The 17315-nt window shown below is 39.5% G+C and overlaps 1 protein-coding gene and 1 non-coding gene across 5 annotated transcripts in view; both read right to left on the bottom strand.

The window, feature by feature from the left end:
* Window positions 1-17315, bottom strand: part of NLN (neurolysin) — a 100651-nt gene that overhangs the window by 59708 nt on the left and 23628 nt on the right. The window lies entirely within an intron of this gene.
* LOC123939474 lies at window positions 9385-9491 on the bottom strand. The gene has a single exon (XR_006817857.1). It is a non-coding gene; the product is annotated as a U6 spliceosomal RNA (small nuclear RNA).

The following is a 17315-nucleotide window of genomic DNA, read 5'->3' on the forward strand; positions in this document are numbered from 1 at the left end:
ATTCAGAAAGGAAACATTTTCAAAATGCTCTTTTTATAATGAACACCAATGTAAAAATTTTCTTTTTACAAAGATTTCATGTACATCAACTATGGCAATTTTAATTTAAGACTTGGGAAATAACTCTGGTTACTATGATGTTATTCTACAAGATAAAAAGAGATGAAGTGTATCATACCAATCCTTCACCTCCTTAAAACTCTCAAACTAATAATTAATGCCATGTGTGTGTATATATGTAATACATACCACGTGATATAATTTTAGAGCTTGTAAATAAAATTATAATTAGTAGTTAACATTTGTTGTGTGTTTAGGCACTGTACTGAAGACTTTCCATTTATTCACTCAGTCCTCACAACAAAACTATAAGTCAGATCCTGTGGTTATTCTCATTTTACCAAAGAGGAAAACTATAACACAAAAAAGTTAAGTAACTTGTCCAAGGTCACACAGCTGGTGATATGGTGGGAGCTAGAATCAAAAACCAGATAGTAGAGATCCAGAACCTGCACTCTTAACTACTATGCTAAACTTATTCTTATTATATTATGAGACCCCCAAAACAACCTTATGTGGTAGGCAGTGCATTATTCCCTTTTTATAGATGATGCAGTTGAGGCTCAGACAGGCTAAGTGACTTATTTAAGGTCGTTCTTTAACAGATACTTATGACCATATACTGTCTGGTCATTGTGGCAGGCATTCAAAGAGATGCTTCAAAGAGAAGCAGGCAAACTGAGTAGGATTCCACTATTATAAAACAGTGAAGAGACAAAGTGATAAACTATTATATTATACTGAGATGAGCACTATGACAGGGATAAGCAGAGGAAACTGTGAAATACCACAGAAGGAATTTTTCTAGGAAGATTTTCCAGAGAGCACAAAGAGCAAGCCAAGATCTGGATGATATCCGAAATTATCCAAATGCCAAAAGCTGTAAGGAGAGAGGTCTGATAAGGTCAGTAGGGACTAGAGAATGAAAAGTCTTGGGAATCACTAAAAATTTCAGCTTTATTCTGAGGGCAGTGAGAGAGCCAACGAAGGGTTTTAATCAGGTAAGAGATGAAGTAAGATACACATTCTAGAGAAATCACCCAAATTATAGTGAGTTGAAAAGTTTGGAAAAGAGAGATCATTCTAGAGGAAAGCTATTACTGTAAACAGGGCATAATGTTATGGTATCCTGAACTCGGAAACAGGGGAACTGGAGTGACTTAGTAGATATTTAGGAAGTTGAATCAATATGATGTGGTCCTTGGTTTAGAGGTGGGAGTGAGAGAGTCAAGGATGCTGTCCAGGATTCTGTCTTGTAACTGGATGGATGGATGGATGGTGGTGGTACCATCACTAAAAGAGGAAATTTAGAAGGAAGTGGCTTTTTGTGGGGAAAAAGAGAAATCCAATTTTGGACATGCCAGGTCTGAAGTGGCTATAGCACATGTAAGTGGAATTCATTAATATTATGTGGTAATTGGAGTCACAGGGCTGGTTGAACTGGCCCAAGGGAGTCTGCAGAATAAGAACAGAAAAACCGAGCCTTAACTCTAGTTTAAGCATTGAGGTAGAAGGAAAACCAAGCCCGAGTGGATTTAGGAAGTCTTGAAAAGTAAGCATAGAAAAAGGGAGGGCGTGGATTAGGGCCAAATGTATAAATCTCAAGAAAGTTGAAAGAGTCTGTTAAATTTAGCAGCAGGAATGTCCCTGATGGCTCTGGGAAGAGGAGTGTCAGTGGGATGCTAGTGGAGGAAATCAGAATCCAACGACTGGGAGGGAGGAAGAACGTTAAGCACTGGAGAGTACATCTAAGCAATTCTCTAGAGCTGAATGTATTTTAGAGAACAGAGACTAAGGTCTCAGTAAAATAAAACGGGTAAAGTAGGAATACTTAGGTTATAGTAAAGAAGTATGGGTTTGAATTTAAGAATTCAAAGGTCAAATTTCTGCAAAGAAGACATCCAGATGGCCAATAGACACATGAAAAAGTGCTCCACATCACTTGGCATCAGGGAAATACAAATCAAAACCACAATGAGATACCTCACACCAGTCAGAATGGCTAAAATTAACAAGTCAGGAAATGACAGATCTGGCGAGGATGCAGAGAAAGGGGAACCTTCTTACACTGTTGGTGGGAATGCAAGCTGGTGCAACCATTCTGGAAAACAGCATGGAGGTTCCTCAAAAAGTTGAAAATAGAACTACCCTATGACCCAGCAATTGCACTACTGGGTATTTATCCTAAAGATACAAATGCAGTGATCTGAAGAGGCACGTGCACTTGAATGTTTATTGCAGCAATGTCTACAATAGCCAAACTATGGAAAGAACCTAGATGTCCATCAACAGATGAATGGATAAAGAAAATGTGGTATATATACACAATGGAATACTATGCAGCCATCAAAAGAAATGAAATCTTGCCATTTGCGACAACGTGGATGGAACTAGAGGGTATCATGCTTAGTGAAATAAGTCAATCAGAGAAAGACAACTATCATATGATCTCCCTGATATGAGGAAGTGGAGATGCAACATGGGGGGTTTTGGGGGTAGGAAAAGAATAAATGAAACAAGATGGGAACGGGAGGGAGACAAACCATAACAGACTCTTAATCTCACAAAACAAACTGAGGGTTGCTGAGGGGGGTCAGGAGAGGGGGGTGGGGTGGTGGACACTGGGGAAGGTATGTGCTATGGTGAGTGCTGTGAAATGTGTAAACCTGGAGATTCACAGACCTGTACCCCTGGGGATAAAACTATATTATATGTTTATAAAAAAATAAAAAATTTAAAAATTAAAAAAAAAAAAGAATTCAAAGGTCAAGCAATCTGACAAGATCCAGGACATTTTCCCAAAAGTGAACGGTTGATATAAATGAGGTGAAAGGGTGCAAATGACTGGCAATCTAGTATGGACAAATTGTTTACGTGAGGGGTGCCTGGATGGGTCAGTCGGTTAAGCGTCTGCTTTCGGCTCAGATCATCTCCGGGTCCTGGGACTGAGCCCCACGTCAAGCTCCCTGCTCAGTGGAGAGCCTGCTTCTCCCTCTCTCTCTCCTGTTCCCCCTGCTTGTGGTCTCTCTGTCAAATAAATAAATAAAATCTTTTTTTTTTTTTTTTAATCATCTATGTGGACACTGGAGTTAGCAGCTTGATAGCTGAGCTCGGAGTAGAAAGGAAGACTGAGCCAAAAACTAAAGTCTTCAAAGACTGGAGAAGACCAACAAAGTAGTTGGTGGAGGATATCACGAACAGGGCACAGAATGAGAAAAGCAGACTGTCAGCCTCGAAGGGGTTTTTATATAATGGTGAAGAAGTGCTGGTCTGGGAGCATAACTGGGGGCAAGGCAGCAGCTGGGGAACAAAGAAGATGTGGTCTTTCCTCCTTACTTTGTGTTTATATGGGGTGTGGAAGAAAGAGGGAGATAGAGAAAATATTTTCCCCAGGGTTGAATGAATTCCAGTAAAGGTTAATAGAAGAAAAGACAATCCAGAGAGTATAAAAAAAGTGGAGGAGTTTATCATGGGATAAGGGTTCCAGAAATTGCAAGAGAGAAGTCTAAGAGTAGAACAGATAGCTAGATAGGTGTGGGTTGTCCAGCCATTTACTGCTTCCCTCTAACTAAGTAGATAGACATTTTTTTTTTTTCGGTACCCATGCATCAATAAGCCCCCTGCCCCAGTCCATGATCTGTGAAGGTGGTTGTCTCTACCCTCAGAACTCCTATTCCCAATGTATTATAATTGAGCAAGTTTATGTCCTTGACAGCAGCTGATATCCACCTTATGACAAAGAGTAGAACCTGACTTATGATGAAACAAACACTGTGAACAGAAGACTAAGGGAAGGAAAGCAAATATTTACTGATATCCCTGAACCCCTACCATCAATTAATTCTGAAACCTGACCTACAGCTACTTTCCAGTTATGTTTACACCAGTTTGAAGACAGTTTTATGTTATTTATTTCATAGAGGATGCTAACTGATAAAAGAATGAGCACACACACACACAAAAGTATGAAGGTCACAACAAGAAATGATGGATGACTGGGGGGTCTTAAATGCTTGGTGATGGCTAATAGTAGGGATGCAAAGTTCAATGTGTAGAGTTGGCTAAAAGTGTCAAAAATAATTATTTCCATAATCCCCTATGGCAACACAGAACCGAGGCCTCAAGGAAGAGTCAGCCATGACCACGAACGACCATGACCACTGGCTTTCCAAGGAAGTTCTAGTACAAGTGAAGAGGCTAGCCCTGGGATTGCTGACGTAATGACCAGCAAGTGATGACTGAAACACAGCACTTCTGTACATTCACCCCGTTCTTTTCTCAACTCTTTCAAGTATAAACCAATTATTACTAATTTTCATTATTGTTAAACACATTTAAGGGAAAATGACTTCAAACATTTACTGATAAAATGAACCTCTACTAGTTTTCTTTTATTTCCTAATATTTCTCTAAAGGTTGAGTGTGTGATCACAGCATACATGATTTTAGTGAAATTAGCAAAGATATGAGCACCTCTACCCTGGCTGAAAAGATAGACCCATAATCACCCTTGTACAGTTTCTTTTGGAATTAATGAAAACCTAACTCTTCCTTGAAGTGATAATATTCCCCGAATACAGAAGGGATAAAAAGAAAGCAATGGAAGTTAGAGACCATAATTTTATGGGTCAGAAGAACACAATATATTTTTTTACCTTATACTTTTCTCACCTTCTGGGATTCTGTCTTAATTTCATTTAGGATTCATAATTCTTGTTACCAAAGAAAAGGAGACAAAAGGATTCCCTCCCATTTCTAACTAAAACATTGTGATCTATTGAGAATTTTTCTATCTGCATTGTCTCTGCTTTTCCTCTTCCATCATCATTTTATTGAATATCCCTATTCCCCTTTGTTATGATTTCAAATTCATTCAACCCTTCAGATGCTGACCTTTGTCTTTTCTTCCCCTTCAGTGGCTCTGCAGCCCTGGAGAGCTGCACCTGTGCGGGGAAACTGGTGCACCTGCAATCACTCTATCAAATGTGATTGTACCCTTGAGAATCTGGTGAGGATTTTTCTGGTAACTTTTTGCAACTGCGAAGTACCAAAGTTGAAAGCAGGCAACACAGCATGATGCTGTCTTCCCTACAGGAGTTATTACATGCAATTATTTGAAAATGAGACTCTAGATTAAAGCTGAGATTCTGCTATATAATTAAACATTAGTTTGTTTGTTTTTCTTTCTATAAACTTCCAGGCTCTATCAGTCCTGTACCACCCATACCTTCTTCATGGTCTCTTCTCTCTTTAAAGCACTTTTGGACACAGAACTCTTAAACTTCTGACTAAGAATACAGAATACTATAATGGAATTGACAGGAAGGAGCATTTGTTACTGCTCCTATGTCCTGTGTCCCACAAACAAATATGGTTTGGGAAAAAACCAAACAAACAAACCAAAAAACCAAGTGGCATAGGTTTTGAAAGAGATCACCAGGTTGCAGAATTTCGTCTGGAAATATGAGCAAGCTACAATTATTCTTAGTTAATTACTGTCTTAAAACTTTTGCAAAACATTTTATGGAATGTACTTTCAGAAATGCTGTCACTTACTGAATTCATACGCTTTTGAAGCATAGTTTAAAGGCCTCCATTTCCTGCCATCAGGGCTTCTTTGACCATTCCTATTCATCCAAATCTGAGATTCTATCACCTTCTACTTATGCCATTCATTTTAGGCATTTAAATTACTATCACCACCTGTTCAATTGGCTTGACTCATACTCTGAATTAGACTAGGGCTTTCCTAAGCACAATAACCACGTCTTTTGTCAAAATCCCCAACCCTAACACATGGCACACTGCTGAGCACACAGTAGGTGCTCACTGTGTACTTGAAAGGAGATGGGACTGATGTGGCTAACTCACTGCAGCAACATTATCTTCCTTCAACATCCCCAATAAATATCCACGCAGGGAGATGTGTTTTCTTAGAGTCAGGACTAAAGCAAAGATCATTCCTGCAAAGCATCCTAACTTCTATTCTCCCAAATTTATATTTTATCCATGTCCTCATCCCTTCTCTAAAGTGGTGGCATAGCATTTCCTAAAACTTGCTCCAATTCTTTAAAACACCTGGCAAACAGTCCTAGTACTGACCTCAAAACTAATGTTTATTCCTAAGCAGCTACTGAGGACTGCAATGCTCCCAGAATTCTATTTTCAATCTTAACTCAAACTTCACCTTCTCCAGGAAGCCTTTTTTGACTACCTTCAGATGTTTTAGGAATTATTCCTCTGTTAACCGATAGTACTTTACATGTCCAGTGACCAAAGCACTTATCAGACTGAAGAGTAATCACTTATTGACTTGGTTGTGTGTCCAACAGACCTTGAGCAGAGACTGGGTTTTTGTGATATATAGAGACCCTGACTCTAACACAGTTTGAGGTACATGTATATTTTAATAGTGACAGGCTTACCCCCAAAATTCCACTTAAGGTTATTTAATACTTTTCTTCTATTAGCTACATGTCCAATATATAAGTCATTCCATTTCAGAGTATTTAGCCTCTGTAGAGCATTAGATAAAGCTCTGATCTGCAATCAGAGAAAATGTTGGAGACTGGAAAAAACAGCACCTGCTGGATTCCAGCATCCTGAATGTTGCTAATAATTTTTCTTCTGAATCGACTCTTGCACAGGAACAGATTGAGGATTAGTACTCAGCTGTTACGTTACTGAGCCCTCCAGTCTGGGTACTTAGAGCTCTCTTAACAAAGGTAAGCATCTGATATTCGAGTTACTAGTGGTCTAGGCAACAGCTTTTTCATTTAAGGACATTTAATTTTTTAAAAGACTTTATTTTGAGACAGCAAGAGGAAGGAAGGAGAGGAGGGAGGAAGGGGGAGAGGGAGAGAGAGAGAGAGAGAGAAAATGAGTGGGGGGAGGGGTAGACAGAGAAGCAGGCTCCTCGCTGAGCAGGGACCCAGAACCCTGAAGGCAGATGCTGAGCAAGGACCAGAGCTGAAGACAGATGCTTAAAGACTGAGCCACCCAGGTACCCCCATTTAAGGACCTTTTAATTTGACTTAGGATAGAAATGTTCCACGAACAGAATAGTATAGAATTACATGCCTTGGAATAAGTCACCTTTTACCTTTACTAAGGTATAGCCTTGGAATAAGTCACCTTTACTAAACAGAGATTCAGATTCTTGGCCAAAATTATTACTTTTGATGTTCCTTATCACAACTAATGTCCAGAAAGATCTTTCTAGGTTGATTACTGAGTTTACAGGGAATGCAATTAAGTACAATAATCTCTCTCTTTTTTAAAAATATTTATTTGACAGAGAAATCACAACTAGGCAGAGAGGCAGGCAGAGAGAGAGGAGGAAGCAGGCTCCCCGCGGAGCAGAGAGCCCGACGCGGGGCTCGATCCCAGGACCCCGGGATCACGACCCGAGCCGAAGGCAGAGGCCTCAACCCACTGAGCCACCCAGGCGTCCCAAGTATAATAATCTCTTGAACCTTTACCCATTCCTGTGATTTTTCTCTTAGTTTTAAAGAAAGATGTGTCTTCCAACTTATGGTCTGCAATTTTTGCATCCTGCAAATTTCCCACTTACTGCCTCTACTTCCTTGTCTTATCACTAACTCATCTACATTATTTCACTAAAAGTTCCCTGGCAAAGCTTACTTTTACTCTTTCTTAGTTATTCTCCCACTTTTTTGACCATTTCTTCTCAGTCTCCTTTGCTGGCTTCTCTTCCTTTACCCACTGAAAAAAGTTGATGTATCACATGACTTCATCCAGATACTTAGCTAGAGCTCAGACCCAAAGACATCTCAAATGCAACATGTTTGAAATCTGATCTTTCTCATGAATTCCCACTCCCAGTTTACTAATCATCTAGGTTCCTAAGCTAGGAACTTGCCACACATATGACTGTTAAGTATCATCATGACGCCCACTCTTTATTAAGAGCCTGCTACTGTGCTGGCATTGTATCAAGAGTTTACATGACCTTCCTTATTTAATCCTCCCAACAAGCCACATAGATAAGACACAGTTATTGCCCTGCAGGAGCTTACAGACCTGTGAGGAAGAGACAGAGAATACAAGGCAGCAAATTCTATATGAATAGAGTAATGGGGAATTTAGGGGACAGAGCAAGCAAATCTGCCATGGGGTAGTTCTGTATTTCTCACTCTCCACATACAGAAAGACAAACAGACACACACACTCTTCTTTCTTTTATATCCTTTGTATAAAATTTTTATTTTAGGGATGCCTGGGTGGCTCAGTCGTTAAGCATCTGCCTTTGGCTCAGATCATGATCTCAGGGTCCTGGGATGGAGCCCCATATCAGGCTCCCTGCTCTCCAGGAAGCCTGCTTCTCTCTCTCCCACTCCCCCTGCTGTGTTCCCTCTCTCAGTATCAAATAAGTAAAATCTTTTTAAAAAATAAAATTTTTAATTTTACTTTCAATATTTTATTATTATTCTTATTAGCTGTTGCTTAGTAGCTAGCAGAATTGATCGCGAGTTATCATACTTCCATTTTATTTCCATAAGCATTTGTGGAAGGTCTTCCAAGTGTATTCCAGGAAATGTTACTAAAATTAGCTACTTCTAATTTCTAAATTCCTTATATTCAGGGTCTATATGTCAACTGGATACTTACTCTATGCAATCTGTATTAAAAAGCTAAAATATAAATGATATAGCTAAAGACGGCTTTGGTCTTTTTTTTTTTTAAGATTTTATTTATTTATTTGACAGATAGAGATCACAAGTAGGGAGCGAGGCAGGCAGAGAGAGAGAGGAGGAAGCAGGCCCCCTGCCGAGCAGAGAGCCCGATGCGGGGCTCGATCCCAGGACCCTGGGATCATGACCTGAGCGAAAGGCAGAGGCTTTAACCCACTGAGCCACCCAGGCGTCCCGGCTTTGGTCTTTTTTAAAAAAATTAACATATAATGTATTATTTGTTTCAGGAGTACAGATCTGTAATTCATCAGGATTCACAGTACTCACCATAGCACACACCCACCTCAATGTCCACTGCCCAGCCATCCCATCCTTCCCATTCCCCGCCCCTCCAGCAACCCTCAGTTTGTTTCCTGAGATTAAGAATCTCTTATGGTGGGACGCCTGGGTGGCTCAGTGGGTTAAAGCCTCTGCCTTCGGCTCAGGTCATGATCTCAGGGTCCGGGGATCGAGCCCTGTATCGGGCTCTCTGCTCCGCAGGGAGCCTGCTTCCCCCTCTCTCTCTGCCTGCCTCTCTGCCTAGTTGTGATTTCTCTCTGTCAAATAAATAAAAAATATTAAAAAAAAAAAAAGAATCTCTTATGGTTTGTTTCCCTCTCTGGTTTCGTCTAAAAATATGGAACGCTTCATGAATTTGTGTGCCATCCTTGCGCAGGGGCCATGCTAATCTTCTCTGTATCATTCCAATTTTAGAATACGTGCTGCTGAAGTGAGCACTGCTTTGGCCTTTTTTTAATCTGTAAGGAAAAAAGGACAAATTTATAAGTTAAGTCTTTATAAAGTGCCTGATACGCAGTAGATGTTTGTTGAATGCACTGAAATCGGTATGAAGATTGAATACCAGCCACAGATTCGCTGATGAAACACTAGGAAGGCTGACTGATCTATTTATCCTAGGTCAGGGGAAGAATGAAGACATTCTCCTTCTAATTCTACTAGAATTGAAGCTCTTTAAGAACACACTCCATGTCTTAGTCACCTTTGTGTTTCTTAGCAAATGTGGAGTAATGTCTTAGTGCAAAGTGTTGTTAACTGCTGAGTCAATGAGCTAGAAAAGTGATGAAAAATCTAAATTTGTCCTAGAATGACTATTAAGTTCAGCCCAAGACACGAAATAAATAAGGTAATAAAGCAAAGAAGAAAAGTAATTAACTAAGGGATATATCATAAAGATAATTTGAGTCATGGACAGATTATCTACAGAATATGCCAGTAGACTCAGAAAGTGAAGTCCATAATAAGACTGCTCTTGCTTCCACCTGCTGGTATGGGAAAGTAATTTCTTAGATTATACAGAAAATGTTTAGCAGCTGTAGGAAACCTCTAAAAAAAAACAATGAACTTTCAAAGTGCTCTTGCAAAAGTAACACAATACGCTTCCCATAAAGAGCCCATTCACAAAAATGTATATCTTGACCTCAGCCACAAACTGAGTACAGAGCAGAACCACCCTAAACATAGAGACATTCCAGTGGCCTTTATTTTGAGTAGCCTATGTCTTATAAAGCCAAAAGCTGTATCTATTTTTTTCATTATACAGTCCCTTTTTTGTACTCACAGAAGTAGCACTTAAGTTTGATAACTAATCACAGAAATTCATACATGTGAAAATACACAAATACATAGAAATGAGTGGATATAAAACTGGTGAAATGTAAATAAGGTTGGTGGACTGCATCAATTCCTTACTGCAACTGGGGAAAACCGTATGAAGTGAATATGGGACCATTCTGTGTTATTTCTCATAACTGCGTGGAAATCTCTATCTCAAAATGCAAAGTTTATTTTAAGATTGTATTTCTTTATTTGCAAGAGAAACCCAGAGATAGTAACAGAGATAGCAAGAGAGAGCACAAGCAAGGAAGAGAAAGAGAAGCAGCCTCCCCACTGCCCCAAGCCTGATGTGGGGCTTGATCCCAGGACGTGAGCCGAAGGCAGATGCTTAATCTACTGGACCAGCCAGGTACCCCTCAAAATTTAAAGTTTTAAAAAAAGATGGCTGAGAGTTGTACATACCACTTATGGCTCCTTTAAGGGGAGGGAGAGTCAAAGTATGACTGGTTCTCCCAAAGCATAAAATCCGTAACTTCATACTGACATACAAGAGCGAAAAAGAAAGAAAGAAGGAAGGAAGGAGGGAAGGAGCCAAGGAAGGAAAAAAACCAAGATCCTATACAGGTATATTCCAAATATTTAATGTAGGTACTCCAATGCTCAAGAAGGTGAAGATTAACTTCTCTCCTGCCTTAAGTATGGGCTGCACGTAACTGACTTGCTCCCAAAGAGGAAGGGCGTGGAAAAGTGGGGAAAAGTAACTTTATAGTAGAAAAACTTGGCAAACACTACCTCAGCCAACTGACCAAGATTAACATCATCAGTGATGCCACGTAGACATCGTGTACCCCTAAACATGACATGATAAAAAGGGCAAAACACCTCTACTATTTTCTTCTCCCAAACCTATAACCTTAGTATAATTGTGAGATAAACACATAGTGAGTGATATTCCATAGAATACCTATTGGTACTACTCAGAACTGTCAAGGCCATGAAAAACAAAGACTGAATGATTCTCACAGCCCAGAAGAGCCTAAGGGAACATGCTGATTAAATATAATGTGATCCTCTGAAATGGATTTTGAAAGAGGAATAGGACATTAGGGAAAAATAAGTGAGATCTGAATAAAGTACAGAATTTAATTAATAGCAATATACATATACTGGTTCCATAGTTGTACTAAAGAACCAGTGCCGGTTCCATAGTAATGTAAGATGTTCACATTAGGGGAAATTGGGTAAGGAAGGGATTTATGGGAACTCTCTGTACTATCTTGGCAACTTCCCTATAAACCTGGAACAATTTAAAAGACAGAAGTTCATTTTAAAATATCAACAAAAGTCTGATGACTAAAATGACTGGTGCAGCTATGAAGGTCTAGTCTTGGTCTGACATACTGAAAACAGGCCATTTTGGAGCCAGTGCCACACACAACTTCCTATTATCAGTAAGGCTTTTAAAAAGTAGAACGAATTATATTACACAAAGTCTCCCCTAGGAATGAAGGATGATCCAGTTTGGTGAACTTTTTTCTTAAAATATCAGTAATCTGGGGTGCTTGGGTGCTCGGTTATGAGACCGAACCTGGAGTTGGGCTCCATGCTGGGCTTGGAGCTTGCTTAAGATTCTCTTTCTCTTCCTCTGCCCCTTCCTACCCCCCCGCTGCCCCTTGTGCTGTCTCTCTCTAAAATAAATGGTCTTTTTTAAAAAAAGTTAGTTATCCACTTAAAAAAAAAAAGGAAAATTTCTTTAGATTTTAGAATGTAATGGAAATAAGTTCTTTATCCCAAATTTCACTGTAAATACATGAAAAGGGACTCCTCAAAGTCACCTTTTCTAAGAGATAGGAATAAAGATGAAAAATATTAGAAAGAAATTGCTTAAGGTCATAGGAAGAACTATGTGACACTAGATATACCTGTATTATTTCTACTCTTGGCAAATAGAACTTACAGAGAAGCCTGATTACAAAGTTATAAGGAAGGAAACAGAAAAATCTCAGGTTCTGAAAAATAAGAAGCAGACATTAGTCTAATTGTTTTTCTCCTAATGTTGTATATAGGACAAGTGGTTTAATATTTACAGGTTTTAAAAAAATAACTATAAATGAACATGGAAAGATTGTTCTTCTTAAATCCTTCAACTGGCTTAAGTAAAGCCACCTGAGAATCAGAGCATCTGAAATCAAGTGCTGCCTCACAAATGAAATACAGAATTCCTTAATAATTCATTAGTAAATGGCCTACCCACACTCATGGAAAACCACAATTCAAAAAAGACATTCTACTTTTACTTTTCTCTAGGAGGATGAATAAATTGCTTCTGGCACATTTAATTGGTGTTTGGGGTATACTTTTCAGAATTGAAATCCTTACTAAATTACTCAGGAGAGACTTCTCTCCTTGGTACATTAGTTAATACTTAGGCTTTTTTTTGGGTCATCTCACATGGATATTTTGTTAAATGAAAGATCATGGCTAAACCCTCATGCTAGGCTAGGCTAACAACTAGGCTGCTTTTCTTTCTAAAGACTGGTTCAGCCACAAATAGGTGTTTATTGTTATTATATGTGATGACGATACATAGCTTATGTATCTATTATTATCTATCAATTATTGTAGATTACGTATCTATGAAAAAGAGTTTATCTCTTAGAGCTGTATGCTGAAATACTTATGATTAAAGCAATATCATGCTGGGAATGTGTTTCAAAATAATTGGAGGAGGAAGTATATGAAAACCGATTGGCCATGAGCTGACAATTTTGAATCTTGGTGAGGGAGTTGCATCTACTAATTTCTGGCTTTGATGTATGATTGCAAATTTACATCATAATAAAAAAATGAAGGACTTTTCATGTGCCTAGCTCTAGCAATAACTCCAAATTCAAGACATGGTCTGAGAAACAGATGAATGCAACATTAACATGAACTCAATATATGAACTCATGCTGACAAGCATATTAAAAGGGACACTAAGGGCACCTGGCTGGCTCAGTTGGTAGAGCATGCAACTCCTGATCTCAGGATTTTAAGTTCAAACCCCAGGTTGGGCATAGAGATTGCTTAAAAATAAAATCTTAAAAATAAATAAATAAAAAGAAAAGGGATACTAAATCAAGCAAACCTCAAAGGAAAACAAGAGCACAAGAATAAAATGTATTGGGGCGCCTGGGTGGCTCAGTGGATTAAGCCGCTGCCTTCGGCTCAGGTCATGATCTCAGGGTCCTGGGATCGAGCCCCGCATGAGGCTCTCTGCTCAGTGGGGAGCCTGCTTCTCTCTCTCTCTTTGCCTGCCTCTCTGCCTACTTGTGATCTCTCTCTCTGTCAAATAAATAAATAAAAATCTTTAAAAAAAAAAAAAAGAATAAAATGTATTTAACCAGTGAATGAAGATTCACAAATTCACAGCTGGAAGGGGCCTTCGAAACCAGCCAGTCCAAATCCTTTAATTCAGAATGAAGGCCAGTGAAGTCCTGGGTAGCTGACTGTGGGCTTATGCTTCGGCATTTCATTTCTTTGCAGATATAGTGAAGTTATCTTGTAAATGGACTGTTAGAGAAGTTTTAAAGGATATGGCTTTCTAGTGTACCTAGAACAGGTGGCCAATAACTTTGATTATAGCTATCAGATGGCTGGCATGCTACTTCATCTAGTTAGGAGGAAGCCTCTAGCTGCTTCCTGGCCGCTGTCAATCACCACAACCAGCACTGTCAATAATAATAACAATGGCAGGGGCGCCTGGGTGGCTCAGTGGGTTAAAGCCTCTGCCTTCAGCTCAGGTCATGGTCCCAGGGTCCTGGGATCGAGCCCCGCATCGGGCTCTCTGCTTGGCAGGGAGCCTGCTTCCTCCTCTCTCTCTGCCTGCTTCTCTGCCTAGTTGTGATTTCTCTCTGTCAAAGAAATAAAAAATTAAAAAAAAAAATAATAATAACAATGGCAAATATTTATATAGCAGGTACTATTCTAAGTGCTTTTCATATACTAAGTCATTTAACCCTTCCAAAAACACCATAACACAGATCACCTCCATTTTTAGAGATGATGAAACTAAGGCTATTTAACAGAGAGGTTAGATAACTTACTTAAGGTCATAATGCTAGAAATGGCCAGTAACCCAGGCAATCTTCCTCCAGAGGCCATGCTGTCCAATACTGTCATCTGTTACATCTCAAGCACTCAGTCACGTCTGCCATTCTCTTGAGGTTGCCCACAGCTCAGCAGTGCCTTTAGTCTGTCCTGTCTTCAGTCTGTCCTGTCCTTGTTGAGACAGGCACAGACATAATCAGAAAGCATGGCCTATGTGGCTCTGGGTTGACACAGGCAATGTCCCAGTTCTGCTGTTGGTGTGGTTTAGCACTCCCTAGAAGCCAAATGTCTGCACTTCCGTGAGAAATAAAAAAGTCAAGAGACTATGTGAGAAAGGAAAATAATGATGACATCTTGTATTTCCATGTGAGACACGATCATCCTTAAGCAAATTTTACCACAATGATAAAAATGATTTCAAATTTTATGATGGCCTACATACCAAAAGGCTACTCTTTAAAGCAGAGAAGCGTTTCCTCACCACTAAAAGATAAAAGGTAGGTTTAAAAAAATTTTCCTAACAAACATGAAAGATGAGTAATTACCACCAACCTTAGCTCCTTTAGATTTTGAAATCACACTGAAAGCAAAGGAAAGCACCTACTTGAATATAATACTAGGTCATTTTACTTACTTGTGAAGTGCTTATTATGTCTATGCACTATGGTAAGTGTTTTCTCTGCGTTACCCCACTTAATCCTCACTCTATAGATGAAGAAACCAACGTAGACAAACATTCAATTACTAACCCCAGAGTCACATAGCTAAGTAAGTGGCAAACGCGGGATGTGACCCAGGCAATCTTATTCCAGAATCTGAAAGCTCAACCACTTACCAAGCTATGTCTTTCAACCTAAAAATGCCATATATTTTTTGTATAAGCCATGACACTGATTACCGATAAATAATAGAATTCAGAACTGGAGGTCATCCAGAATGAGTCTGCTTTCTAGTGGAGCCCCAGCAAGATTTGGTAAAGTGAAGATGGAAGGAGAAGGGGCATCCATGACCGTATTTCTGTTTTGCGCAGACATGAGTGAGAGCTAGAAGATTCAGGAGGAGGAGCAGATTAGACTGTTTCTTTTTCTTTTATAGGGGGAGGGTGGGAGGACTAGAGAAAAAAGGTGCTTTACATGCATTTGATTTTAGAAATAGGCAGTTTATAACACCAGTGAGCTATCCAAGTAGAGATATGTAATGGGCAGGTGGAGCATAGAAGGAAGTGAACACAGAGCTACTTGGTAAAGATAAAAGATAAATAAGGCTTCAAGGAACTTCCTGGCTATTATGGCAGAGAAACACATTAGAATTTAGCAAACACTGGGGCACCTGGCTGACTCAGTTGGTGGAGGGAGTAACTTTTGATTTTGGGACGTGAGTTCAAGCCCCACACTGGATGTAGAGATTACTTAAAAACAAAATCTTAAAAAAAAAAAAAAAAAAGAATTTAGCAAATACTTGATGATCACTTATTTGTACCAGACAACACAGTATTGTAAATGCAATTACAGTGTTAAATCAAGATGTTACAGATGGATAGAGGACCAATACTCAACCCAGACTAGGGAGTCAGAGAAAGCTTCCTGGAGAAGGGATATGAGTAGGAATTACCTAGGAAAGGATGGAAAAGGATATGTGAAGCCTAAAAGCAAGCATGAAAGAGTGGAAAGACTAACAGAGGCCCATTTTAAATCACTGAATAGTGTATTCTAAGAATCATAGCCAAATCAGAAGTTAGAAACGGAAACGAGAGAAATGAAGCTGGAGAGGTTGAACAGACAAGACTGTTTTTGTTTTTAATATCATGCCAGACTAGAGACTGAACTCCATTTTGTAGGCAATGGGATGCCCTCAGTGAGAGGGTTAGATCTATCATTCAGCCAGGCAGGTTTTTTATTTTTCTTCCACAGAGAGCTGGTGGCAGAGGTAGGGGGAGGGCAGTTAGGAGGGGGAAGAGGCCAATTTTAGGAGGTAAAGGAGACCAATTGGGAGTCTTTACTATTCCAGAAGAACAACGAGAATTAAAAGTGGGAATAGGAGTGGGAGAGAAAACAATGAATTCAAGAAATATTCAAAAGGTAAGACTGACAGGACTTTGTGAAAGACAGGATGCTATAGTTGTACTTTGGATGAGAGGGTGGATAGTATTACCGATGAAACACAGTGAACTTACCATTGCAAACAGAAACTGCGACAGCAAGACCAGGCTGGGGAAATAGCACTAGGTAAATTTCAGACAGTCTGCTTTATGAGTGTCTGGAAGATATGGCAGGGTGTGGAAGCGTGGTAATTCGACAACTGGATAAATGAACCTGATCACTAGGACAGGGCTCTTGGTGAGAGACGCAGAGATATCTTTGGATGTTCTAATCTCAGAATGGACTGGGACATCCCAGAGAACACACAGATAAGAACAGTGGGGTTAGAGTGGAAAAGTAGGGAAGGGAATAAACTGCAAACCAGCTGGACTGGAGGAAGGTTTCAGAAAGGATGGTGTGTATAGAAGAGACTTCAGCATCTATGTAGGCTCAAGGAAAGAAGACAGAAACTAAGAAATTTACAGTAGACACTGAGGAGAGAAACTTGAAAAAAACTAGCTTTTGAGGGGCAGGGGCCAGGAAAAAGAAGTTTGAAAAAAATCTGAGGAACACTCATAGTAGAAAAAATTAGGAATGTGCATCTCTGGGAGTCAAGAATGTGTGGCCAACATTGTAAATGTTACATAAAGACTAAGGCAAGTGAGGACTGGAAGGTAAGCACTGGATTTGGCAACTGACACCCAAGACTTAATGTGTCATCTGTTAAGTGACTTTTTCTCTCTTATTCTTTGGCAGCTATATGAATCGAATTCATATTGAATTTGGAAACAAGAAAAGGTTCTTAGTATTTTCCTGT

This window comes from Meles meles, chromosome 3 (genome assembly GCF_922984935.1).
Source record: "Meles meles chromosome 3, mMelMel3.1 paternal haplotype, whole genome shotgun sequence".
In the NCBI taxonomy this organism is placed as follows: Eukaryota; Metazoa; Chordata; class Mammalia; order Carnivora; family Mustelidae; genus Meles; species Meles meles.